Raw genomic sequence first — 12,677 nt, 5'->3', positions numbered from 1 at the left:
ACGAAACGAAAAGGGCGAAACCGATGCTGGCGAAATGCCATCCAATAGCGCAGCACTGCAAAATGCTCTACCACAGTCGTATACAAAAATAGAAAGATCGAGAACAGGTTACACGAATATAAACGTTCACAAAACCAATACAACCTGCTTGAACACGGTCACACAAGGCGGAGAATAAAACCAAACCCAGATGCACGGAGCTCAAGATCAGATATCCAAAACACCCGAGGACGCCGTATCGATCGCAGAGCAAACCAGCGTCTACACGTCCGTGGAGGCGGCGACACGCACACGGCCGTTCACTGCTCCATTTCTCGCGTCCGCAAATGCTGCCTGCCGTCACCGTGAAAGGCTGCGTCGAAACAGCGTGAACGTCTGGGTTCAATCCGCTATGGAGAACAGTCGAGATGCCGCATCACACAGCACCGCATTTGAAACCGTCGACGACCGTTCTGGGGAAGCAAGCCGGCAAGACGCACCCGCCGCAGGCCGGCACGGATACTCGCGAGGACTGCCGGCTGTTTTCGTCCCGTCATGCAAAGCGCGCGTGCGAGAGAGACGGAAAGCGGGAAAGGAAGGGCGGACCGACGCCGACGGTTCACTCCAGCAAGCGAGTCGCGCAAATCTACTGTTGCCCCCTCCCCTCCTTTAACGCTCTTTCAGAGCGAGCCCCCGCGGTCTCTCTCCCCCACATGCGTTCCCCCTGGGAACCGAGCACACATAGGCACTGCTCGGACGAGCCCCCAACTGATACCCCGCAGGAGGAAAACTACAGGCACTCGTATCAGCGGGGTGCGGCCGCAGGGAAAGCGAAGGAAGCAAACGCACAAAGCGACAGCGGTGGGTGGAACACATCCGGAGCGACGGGGATTTGCGAAGAGTGCCCCCTGCCCGCTTACCCCCCTTCCGACCCCCCGTCTTTTTCGAGCCGGCTCCCGGAAGGACTCGTGGAGCCGATAGCTGTCTGCAACAAACAGGCGAGTGGGGCATGGCAGCTGACGCAGTGAAGGGGGATGAAAAGAGGGGGGTGCAGAAAGCGAGATGGTAGAGGGGACGAGATGCGGAGGTCGCAAGCGGATGACTTCGAAGAAAACCTTGGCCGTGCATAAAACGGCCGTCCCCTAGCAGCCGTCGAGTGCGCTGGCTGGCGCTTATTTTGAGCGAGAGGTAAAAACTGGCCGGAGCCGATCAGATGTTCGAGCAAACTCAGCTGCGAGCCTCGCGAACACGCAGCGCCCAGTGTGCGGCCGATGCACGAACTCGCGCGTAGAAGCAGCAGCAGGACGGCCATTGTAGCAGACGACACGGCTGGAGGGGGCGTCCGCGGTCGCCATGGCAACCTGAGGGCCACGTTCTGAGCGCCTCCTGTCGGGTATTGACGGTGATCTCCACTTGACAGTTTTTGCTTCGCCATGTTTTCTTCTGCGGATATTATTTAACGGCGACCGTTTTGTGTCTGCGCTTTATGCAACGACGCCTCCTCGCTCTCCGCTTCGGTCGATGCAAGCGCTCGGTCTGCCGTTGCAGCTATTTTCATTGCTCCGTCGACCGCGCCAAGGTGGTTGTGTTTGCTTCGCTGACTTCTCTCTCGCCCCTTCCCACTATGGAAATTATGACTGGGACCGCGGGTCGCTTCGTTGGTTCGTTTGTCGTCGCGTGATTATTATGCGGGACGACAGGCAGCCAGCCGTGACCGCAGTGGCACAAAACTACTAAGGAAGTCTGAAGTCGGATATGTGTGCTGCAAAATCTGTAAGGCTGTCTGTCGGGCAGGGTGCCAACGTGAGGTTCCAAAATCGCAAATTTCAAAGACAGGTTGTAATAGCGCTCCATGCACACGCACAACATAAATAAATAAAATTCAAGAATACCCAAAACTCGACAATGTATGAGCAAACCGTGCTAGAAAGGCGTCACGAATAGAACGTACACCGCTTCAGGCGCAGCGATATGGTACTGCTAAGAAGGCGACCACGCTCGTATCGGGAGCACATGCTTGGGCGACTCACCGAAATGGCGGTGCGAGCTCCGCGAGTCGTCGTTAGATCCAAGTGGTCGTCGCTGCTTCGTGCCGGTTATCCAAAGCGAATGTGTCGCAGAGATTTCACACACAGTGTTCACACACACAAGCCCTAGTGATGCCACCGAGGTTTTCGCGAAACGAAATGCGCACAGGCAGTCGACGATCCACGCGCGGCAACCAACGCTGGCGGCGTCGCACCCCCAGAAAAACGCAAGAACCTCTTTCCTTCTTGAGCGTCCGCCTGGCCAACTTTCTGCGACGAAAACCCTGCCCCACTATTGGTCGCCCGGGCATGTGACGTCATGTGCAGCTCGTAGTCTTCCATGATAATTGGTCCCGCCTACCCCAGCGGCATGGGAACACTGCCTGGGCGGCCCAAATTCAAGCCAATGAAGGAAGCGGTTATGCGCTGGTTCTGGCTAGCGCCTATTGGCCAGGCAAGCGCGTGGTGCTGCGCATGCGCAGAGCAGAGGAGGCCGTCTCGGGTAGAGTCCATTTTGGGGCGCCGCGGGGGAGGCGGGCTGGAGCTGCCGCGTCGTCTGCTTGTGTTTGCTTCGAACGAGGCCGTGGCGTGGCCTTTGGGAAACAGCTTCGCCGATGTTGTCGCGCTCTCCGGGCGGCCATTTGCCACGCCATTACCCCCCGTGCTCATTGTGCATTTATCGTTAGCTCTTTTTCCCTCGCCTCTGTGCTGGTGTGTGCACGAGGCTTGAAGGAGCGCCTCCGGCACATAATGAGAGCCCTTAGGTCAATCCGCAGTTGGCAAGCGAGGACCGCCGTATTCAGTGAGAGTTGGCTGGCTGCGTGCACCGCTGCGTGCCTGCTTCGCAAGCCGCTCCGAGCGGTCTAGCCTGCGCTCGGTGGACCACGTTCTGCACGTGCGCGCGCACTCGACGTCGCGCCGGTTTATTTTTGCGGGCGTCTCCGGCGTATCGGCTTTCCGTTTATTTTGAGGCCCCGCTTGGGGGCCTTGTGGGAGAGCGCGTGCTCAGGCGCGCAGTGGAGTTTTTCGAAACTCAGGAAAGGAGCGTGAAGAATCGCGCAGGGCCTCCGGCTTTCATTCTGTCAGAAAAATTCCAGCGAGAAAAGTTGCAGTTCACTAAGCTTCTGCAGCCATTTAGCTGGATGAAAAGCCAGGGGTGGGTTAAGAGGCAGTCGGAAAACTCGACACACACCAATGGTGTCAAGGTGGGGAGGACGAAAGGACAATGCTTCTGCGACCACAGATTCCCAACCATGACCGCTTTGCCGATCATGCGCGTCAGGTCGCGAATATGGCCGGCAAGACGCTGCTTCATAGTGCCCTCGGTCACGACCGGACTAGAGGGGAGACCCCTTTCCTTGAATACTACAGGAAACTGTCATGTCGCGACTAGACTAGCTGAGTACGCCCAAACGTGTTCCCGGCAAGGAGAGCGAATGTATTGTTCCCATTCAGTATACCATTTGCAAGAATGTTGATGGGCACCCGCGGAAAAAGCATTTGCCAACCAAATAATCTCGGCTACATACTAGCAGAACTAAGCATCTTTTCCCATTCAACAGCTTGGTATTTACAGGCAAATCCCCCCTCTCCCGGCCGTGCTTCGGGGAGGGCGTTTCGTGGAACGAAATGCTTTTTCATAGAGAGGAAGGGAGAGCACGAGGCCTTTCCGAGAATAATCGCAGGAAACTAGCTGAGTACTTCCAAATCCGTGTTCACGGCAAGGAGAAGGAATGTATTGTTCCAGTTCGATAGAAATAATGTTGGTGTGCATGCGGGAGAAAAGTGTTTTCCATCCAAATATTCTGGACCACAGAACAGCAGAAAGAAGTTTGGTTTGGTTCGGTGTCTACGGCCATGGCTCAAACCACTGCGGGGGATCGGCCATGAATCTGGTGGCAGGAGGTAACAAAGGAAGAAAACTTAAAGGGAATTTGGCTATTAGGAATGAGATGTCAAATGAATACTAATAGTTAATGTTAAGTTACGCTTTTTCTTTCGTGGCGAGAAAAAAATAAATAGAACACCGATTAAGTCAACATGGCAGTATCTTTGTTTCACTTATAAAATTAAATATGGCATCAGATACGTTCTTATAGCAGTATCCCAGTGCCGACGCCCCAAGAGACAGTATCACAAGAAGCGTAATGACCACTCCAACTTGGCGGAGGGGACCTTCGAGAAGTAGTTTTCCTTGCACCTCGAGCCGACGACATTCTATATAAAAAAGAACTTCCATGTTTTCCGGTTCATTGAAATACTAACATTTAGCGGAAGGAGCCATACCAGACCTGTGGGAATAAAAATTAAGCATTTATATTAGGCAACGTATTCTCGTAAATGAAACTTCAAATTTTGTTGTTTGGCACCATCCGCTATGCTAAGATAATCTAAGATGCTGGAAATGAATGTTATTCAATACACATAATTTGAAATATTCCTCTTGCACAGCAAATTTTTTAAATGAAGGTCGTGGGATCCTGAGTAGTGGGCCTTTAAGAGATGGCACCGGCTGCGCGTCTGCTGACTCCTCTAAAGTTAGGCTCGTGTATATAAAATTCTCGGAGAATGGAAGATGAATTTGGCACTGATAGAGCGGAAGAAACGGACAAGCAGTAAGGTGATAGCCAATAATTCTGCCTGGTATTTATATTGGTTAAAAGCCTGGCAGTCGGAGAGACAGAGAGAGAAAACATTTATTTATCATGAGTTTGGGCGACTTCCTCATGATAAAGAAATGTTTTCTCTCTCTTCGAAAGACCACTAGCTAAACGAGGCATTGTGCCCACTCAACGGCTTCGTGTTTATCACCACCGAATCCTGCCCTGGGTGGCTTTGAACCTGATCACCGCCTCTACTGTCTTAGAGTTCGGCGCTGGTAAAGCGTATTCGTTGACAGCATTCCATCTTAACGAAAAAGTGCGCGAAAAAGACGAGAAAGAGAGAAACGTCTACCTATTTTTTTTGCGCAATTTTTCATTAAGATGGAATCGCATCAACTCGCCCAGCTCTCAGTTTTGATGAGCATATACGGTCCCCGATGACCAGGTGTGTAGGGTAACTACGAGGACGTGCAATTTTCGCAGTAATTTTTGAGAAGCCCCAGTCCCCCTCCCTCTCTCTCCCTCCCTCTCTCTCTCTCTCTCTCTCTCTTCATTTCCTCCCTGGAAGAGAGGGGGCGGGGGCACTTAGAGTGCGAAAGGCTGTCTGTGAACGAGCGTTCTTGGTTGCAAAACAGCAGGTATTGACTTAGTGCCTAATCTTCGCAGAAAGAGACGGGTGGGGGATGTATAGAGTTGGGTCTGTGAAGCTTGGTGCGACTGGTACTAGGTGGTCGTACACGTAATTCAATCTACCCTCTAAGATTCCTAATCGCAACACTGCTTCTGGTCTTCTGCTAAGCTCGGCTTTTCCAGACAAACACGGAAATTCGTCAGATCTTCATTCTCCGTCCTGTGTGTCTGTTTCCCCAAGGCTTGGATCCTCTCTTTAAATATAATCTCACACTGAAATGCACAGTAACGTGAAATCAACTGCCAGTTCTCCTTACCATGATTTGTCCATTGGTCCGGAATTTGGCAGTACTCTTTCCCAGCAGCTGTTCATTGGTTTGGACTTGGGCGCAGTCTTTCGCAGGAGTTGTGTATTGGTCTCAGACTCGACAGTAATCTTTCCCATGGCACAGCCGCGACAATCATTGCTTCTTGTATGCCACCGATCGTTCCCGCCTTCGTCCGACCCCGCAGACACGGATCATCATGTGAACAACTGATATGCCGGTGTTGTTGGTCGTTCTCGTAAGAAGTGACCGTACACAGGACCCCTGGGTCCACGCTTGGGACCCTCGGGTATAAACAGTCGAACACAGCCGTAGGGCCCATTTGCGGGAATCGCAGTTCTTCCCCATCGCGCTGATGTAAGCGCCGTCGCTCGGAGGTGAAGACCCCCGCAGAAGTGTGCCCTGCAGATCGCAGGCTAGTGAACGCCTTTCTCATGGCCAGGCCCGCTCTGCCTCTCCGAATCCATCCACCAAGCCGAAGTATGGTGGCTAGCCGAAGGGATGCGCAAGTACGGTGCATGGCAAGTGGTCTGGCTGTTTCCGCCAATTCTGGTTTCCCGCAGTCGCCAGCCCGCTTGTTCTTCAGTCCGCCGAGCACTGTTTGCGTCTACTCGTTGGGCGCCAGCTCGTTCGGCGTGCTGCGTTGGGATTGATAGTGAGGCTGTTCGATGAGAACAATAATTTGTCCTACCAATCCGCGGTAGAGGTATTTCTGGTTGGAAAGATGCATTTCTCTCGCATTCGTGGCATCATTTTTGCCAATGATCCACTACTAAGTGCACACCGGCTATATGTGGAAAAGGGATATACATTCTGCTCGGCAGCCCACAGGCAGAAAGACGCATCAGGGTAGCCAAAGAACATTCACTTTGGTAAACCTCCTGGTATTTCGTTTCCCGTATCTCTGCCTCAACCACGCGTGCCCATGGCGAAACCGAAACTGCGGTTTCGTTGTCGTGTGGAAAAGAAAGAAGCCCGAGTGAATCATCTGGTCCGAATTCTCAAGCAGATAAAAGTAACTTGTCCCCAGTTTTATTATTGCCTGCACTTCATTCGTTCCTGCGCTTATAAGTGCGTACCAATCCCCCGATTCCTGGTACATGTATCCTCCACTGTGGTGAACTTGCCATGTTTTGAAGACTCATCATCATCAGCTCGCCCGAAAGAGCTTGGTGGAGACACCCTCCTGGGGTCTACTGAGCGTATGGGGTCTTTGCCAGTCTCCGACCACGGAGCTGAGTTATCGATCGTTCACCATCGGGCATACAGATTGTGATAGTGTGCCGATTGACTGAGATAGCGAAAGTCAGGCAAAAGTACTCATGGCAATTATCAATCCAGATTACCCCCCCCCCCCTCGCACCATACCAACGACTGTCATCTGTTGTGTCGGATATGCAGTATATTGCAGTCCCTTCAATGAAAGCCAAAAAGTGCGGTCCGCGAGGGGGCCATTCAGAGCGCATATATCATACGCGCCTTTGTCTCGCTCGGGCATTCCATGGCAGTGCCCATAAAACATGTCACACTGGATGAGTTTCGTCTTCGTCAGGTTGAACTGATACCCAGTGTGAAAGGATCAACGGAGCTTCCAATCAGGCTTTCATGTTATATCTTCTTAAGTGTGTGGCGCATTCGAAGGCAAGTACTTCTTCAAGATCGTGGCTAGCCGGGCTCGTTCGTACGAACACATACTTCAGCAAACAGCGCAAAAGTGGGACACATGCAGAAATGTAGTGCACGACGACGTTCTGGTCATACTGACTTATACGCAAAAAGTCCGGCCAGGAAAAATGTATCACTCCGCGCCACGCGTTAGTGCTTCGCTGCGGGCCAGCGGCTTTCGCTCGCGCGAGCATGCGCGTGAGGCTGCCGCGACGTGACGTCAATTAAAAAATAATAATAATAATAAAGAAGGAAAACGCTAAATGATAAAAAACCACGCATTAGCCGCCGTATATCAGTTTGTTTGTTTCTAGAAACTTAATTTTTTTTTACATTCAGTATATGTAATGCGGCAATTATAAACAACAGTTTTGTGCAATTGCGGTAAAAAAACATCGAAGTATTTCCAAATGCCAACGCAGCCGCTCAGAAAAGTCTCTAGCCTCCGCAGCGTTGCACCTGATGTCTGAAATAGAGTATAGCAACATTGTGGAATTTGGCATTGGATAACTTTACGGAGATCTGGCATAGCAGCGAAGCACGTTATCCGGTCCGGCCTTGAAACGCGCAGCGCGCAAACGCCCAGGAAATTTCCAGAGACTCTGTGGGTGTGGCGGGCAGGGAATGACGCAAGGCAGCGGGGATGGACAGAAAGTCCTCGATAAAAGCTAAGAGTAGCGACTCGTGGTGGCCGGGCCGACGCAGTTAACTCGCCGTGAATTGCTGAAGCTAATCTATGTTTATAAACGTCCCATGTGTGTCGAGTTCTGGGCAACTCGACCTGCGTCGGATCCACGAAGTGGCCTTGTACATGACCTTGGCGCCGGTAACTCGCCTGGCTTGTGCGCAGACGTCGCAAGCACTTGCCGAGCGCGCTCAGAAAGCCATTTGTTGCTGAAGTTGGTCATCTTCCTCTCAGGAAAGCTGACAGGCGGAACAGCGCACGCGACGAACGCTCGCCAGAAAACGCGGGCGCCACTTTGCCCACAGAGAAAGGCATTCAACTCGAATTTCTTTCTCTATTCTTTGCCTCTGAGGAGCTGTGGTCTTCCATGCGTGAAAACCCGAAAGGGCAAACCGAGAAATACAGCAATAGCTGACTGATGAAGGCTACGTTTCGTTTCAAACTATCCGCTGTAAAAAAACGACCCAAGTGTATTCTCTATCTTCCTCGCAATCCGCAAGCTGTCCGCTGGTGTAACCATAAGCGCCTATGGTGTCACATTTCTGATGTCAGCGGCATAGACTATCTCGTCGCCACAACCTCGCCTCCAACACTGCAGCAATGAGGTCCCTATAGGTAAAACACCAAGTTTTATCTAGGGCCCTTACGCCTGCATGAGATCTCGCTAAAGGTGCTTTACATCTCGCCACTCTCCCTCATTCTCTCCTGTCTTCGCGCGAGCAGTCCGATGACGAACAAGGCAATTTCACACCTCGCAACCGGCGAGACGCGCCTGGCGTCCGAGGGATCGGGCTTCAACGCCGCATTTCACAGCTCTCCCTCCTCTATTGTGCTCGAGGCGTGTCCAATAAACACGGCAAGCAGACGAGGACGAGGACTTGTACGAGCGAGATGCGCGGTGAATGGCATGCCTTCTCGCCTAGAACTGCAACATTTTACAGAGAAGCTGTATAATTCTACCGTCCAAGGAAATTTTCGTGTCGTTGTTGCCATGGTAAGCAAAAAAATATGCAGATCCCATGCACGCACTGCGGGAATCGATGTAAGCGAAGCTTTCCGTGCTGGATGCTTTGACTGACGATAATTAGCGGTGATGTGGACGGCTAAAGCTTAATTTCTTTAACGTTTAGGCTAAGACGAGATTGGCGAGTTGATGTTAAACGTTACCTCACGTGCACCATTGCTGTTTGTCTGCGTAGTACACAGAACACACAGGGACAAGTGTTTGCTTGAGGCGTTGTGCGCCATATTTTATAACCTCTGAGAGAGTTGAGCGTTGTCATTTCCTCACGTGGCACATCGCATTGTGGCAGAAGTATTGAACTGGAATTGGATCATGGAACTGTACGTGCCAAAACCACACTCAGATTATGAGGCGAGCCGTAGTGGCGGACTCCGGATTAATTTTGACACCGTGATCTTCTTTAACGTGTCGCAAAATCTAAGTGCACGTGCGTTTTCTGTTTCACCACCGTCGATATGCGGCTGCCGCGATTGGGATCAAATCCGTGACCTCTAGCAATACCATAGCCGTAACGCTAACGCGGCACGCACAGAAGTGTTGATTTGACGGTCGACCGCTTCCGTATCCTGGACCCTGCGGTGCACTGTAATGACTGCGGCTCTGCCTCTGCACATCCTGCGCCCTGCGCAAGTTGCTCGCTTGACATATTTGCATGGCCTTTATTTTTCATAAATAGCAGCAACGTACTGTACCGTACCTTGAAGTTAAGCTTATCCTGTTTCCCCGCAATCGCTGTCATGTAGTAGTGGGGTTTCCTTGCCTTCTCACGTCACCTGCTCCTTCTCTTATATGGGAACTGCTTGTTCTCCTCCCTCTCCTTCTTTTCCTCTCTACAGTTAAATCTGCGTCCCCTCTGGCCTCGCACGCAGTGCGGCAGTTTCTGCAATGCTTCTGCTAGGAGTCACGGATAATTACAGCTGTCAAGCGGCTAATGTGGCGACGGTCAGGGAGCTCCAGATGACATTGTGCACATTCGACGCGGCGGGGTGAAAACGAGTTTATCCCGTCGCCTTTCCTCTCTTACTCGCGCTTGTCATCTATATACACGCTCTGAATCACCCCACGAGGTGGTGTGCGAGACAGCAGCCCACAGCAGCAGCAGCAATGGCAAAGTCAAAGGAAGAGGGAAAGAAAGCCGGGCCGACCCACGGTGGAGGTGAAGCAGGCGTTAAGCACTCCCCAATACGTGGGCCGATCACGAAGGTAGTGTAATGCCTGGCCGACTCGCGGCGGATGTGTAGTTCGCCATTAAGGAGCCCAAATACACAGCCTCGCTGGTCATCCTTCTTCACAGCGTGGAAGGGCACTGAGGTTTTTTGTTTATCCCGTTTACTCGCATTAAAACCAGTTAATGTTGCCGCTGTATTGAGAGTGCTGTCAGTCAGAACCAACGAAGGCGGCGACAGGAAGGAATGAAGGCAATTTCTGCTGCCAAGTATAAGACGGCTTTGTCGGCTTGAGAATCATGCGCAAAGGGGGAAATAACGTTAGTACACACATGTAGTAGAAACGTTTCTTACGCGCCGTGGTTGAACAAAGCGTCCCGAGATGTCGCTACCAACGCTACTCCCATTCGTCTGCTGCAGTAACCCCGTGAGTTAGGGATGGATGTTCGTGGCTTGTGGTGGTCCGAGATGGCGCCCCTCGATGGCCCGAGCGCATGCTGGCCGGGCTGCGCCCAGACAACCTGCTCTCATCGCGAGGCCACGCTTTCAAGGGCTCCGTCTCACCCAGACAGACAACCGCAACAAAAACAAGTACATCTTGTGAGTGTCTGTGCTTTCCCCCGGTCCCTGCGGGAGCAACACTCACCTTGTCACTCGTATGCCGGTTAATTGTCCCCCGTCAAGCCCGCTTGAGCAAACAGCCGGTTGGCGGCCCTCTGCAGCAACATGGGCTGAAAAAGCCGCATCCAGCAGAATTGCATTCCTCCAGAAATTAGGGAACCGCCTCCACGCCTCACTTCCACGAAACACACTTTCCACGCTTGCTTTGTCGTCTCTCTGCGCAATGGCTCGGGGGACGCCGTTCACGACTTTCAACGTAATTTCCCTGACCGCCCCCGGGTGCATTGCCCCTGAATGCTTCAAGTATCGAACTTCATGTGAACCTCTGTCTCTGGACATCAACAGGACGTAGTAAAAATATGCTGGCTAGAAAGGGGCAGTGTGACGGGTGGCGTATCTGCGCCTTGCGAGGGAGAGGCGCGATGAGCGATGAAATTTTCCAGCGCCGCTAGGGGCGCTGAAGTGGCCTGATGTGCAAGGACAAGCCGCGGCGCGGTCTGTCAAGTAAGCGTAGGCGTGTAGACCGCGCTTGTTTGCACGTCAATCGTTCACTTGGAAGCTGGGAAGCGTCGCACATGTGCCACTGTGATTATTTTGAGGTGCTTAGCGCGTGATATTGTGTTGTTCCTGTGTTATGTGTTATGTATTAGTAACGCGGTGTGCACTCATGGCTTCGAAAGCAGAAACATGTTTTGCACCCGGGTGCAGAAGCGGTTACAGAACATGCATAGCGAAGGCCTCCCTTTTCAGACCGCCTAAGACGCAGCTTGGCGTGAATTGTGGTCACTGAAACACCAAACGTACTGACAAGGAGTTGACAGCAGGTTGTGTGCGAACGGCACATCGAATTCAAATGCATCGCAAGGATCTTTCGGCATGCGATAAATGGGAAAGTAGTCGAAATTCCGCGTGATCGTCCGCAGCTGACTGACGATGATATTCCTACTGTCTTTCCGGGTGCCCTCAAATACTTCACCAAGAAAGCGCTTGTCAAACGGAAGGAGAAGAATTTGTGCGACCAAGCCACGCTCATTAAAGTGCTAGAGGATGCATTCACGTAATGTTTTCTTTTTTCAAGAGAGAAGCTTTATGCTTTCAGTGCGCATGATTTTATGCAGCTCTTGAACAGTATAACGCTCCGCCATGTGGGATGCGAGCGCCATCGCAAAAAACTGACGGCAAAAATTATCCAGTTTGTGATGTTAACTAGGCTGTACTCTTTCACAAAATCGTTTAAGAAGGACAAGGCTCTTCAAAGGGAGCGCCATATATATTTGAAGTTAAGGAGAGTGAAGTAGAGCTTACGGCTAAGTTCGGTTTGACGTGTGCGTGTGTATTTCTGAATTATGTAATGAAGCGTTTCCTCTCGTTTTGTGAACGTGTAGAACGAGAGCAGTGATTGTAAATATCTACTGCATGTCGAGCTTCGCCAAAGCGCCCACATATGTACTTTTTTTTTACAAAGCCAAAGCTTTATAAAAGACATGTTGCCCAGGCGCATGCGGACGCGGAAAGTGAACTGAACGACGCGATTATGCGCGCAGCGCCAGCATTGTTTTTCTGTTTGCATTTACAATCTTCTCTGCGCCTACTGGCTATATTTGCGGCAGATGACCAAATGACAAAAGTTGAAAGTCGGCGTTTCGGGTTGTTTGTGTTCACGGACCACATTCGTTTGCTCACACACCGAGCCTTTTAGTGAAAATTCACTCGTCCAGAGCGGCCTTCAAATGTGATCTTCCTCCTTTTTTATTTTTCAAAAAATGAAGCGCCAACGGTAACGGCAGACAAAGAAGGAACAAAAGACAGGACAAGGCGCTTTGTGTCCTGTCCTTTGTTCCTTCTTTGTGTGCCGTTACCGTTGGCGCTTCATTTTTTGAAAGCTATGCACCAACTAGCCCCACAACGTGTGTAAACTAAACTAAACTAGCCCCACAACGTGTAAACATCT

General features: G+C 51.5%; 1 protein-coding gene and 1 long non-coding RNA gene across 7 annotated transcripts in view; one reads left to right on the top strand and one right to left on the bottom strand.

Moving 5' to 3' along the window:
- Nucleotides 1-2,317, bottom strand: part of LOC135920108 (polyhomeotic-like protein 1) — a 239,557-nt gene extending 237,240 nt beyond the window's left edge. For 3 of the 6 annotated variants that reach the window (XM_065454249.2, XM_065454239.2, XM_065454219.2), the window contains exon 1: nucleotides 2,010-2,317. The gene's annotated coding sequence lies outside the window, so the exon portion shown is untranslated. The remainder of the gene's footprint in view (nucleotides 1-2,009) is intronic. The other 3 variants (XM_065454177.2, XM_065454195.2, XM_065454260.2) reach the window with 2 other exon arrangements.
- Nucleotides 1-12,677, top strand: part of LOC135920141 (uncharacterized) — a 303,939-nt gene that overhangs the window by 197,249 nt on the left and 94,013 nt on the right. The window lies entirely within an intron of this gene.

The sequence above is a fragment of the Dermacentor albipictus genome, chromosome 2 (genome assembly GCF_038994185.2).
Source record: "Dermacentor albipictus isolate Rhodes 1998 colony chromosome 2, USDA_Dalb.pri_finalv2, whole genome shotgun sequence".
NCBI lineage: Eukaryota > Metazoa > Arthropoda > Arachnida > Ixodida > Ixodidae > Dermacentor > Dermacentor albipictus.
The sequence above is the reverse complement of the archived record's forward strand: the minus strand, read 5'-3'. Positions and strand labels throughout refer to the sequence as shown.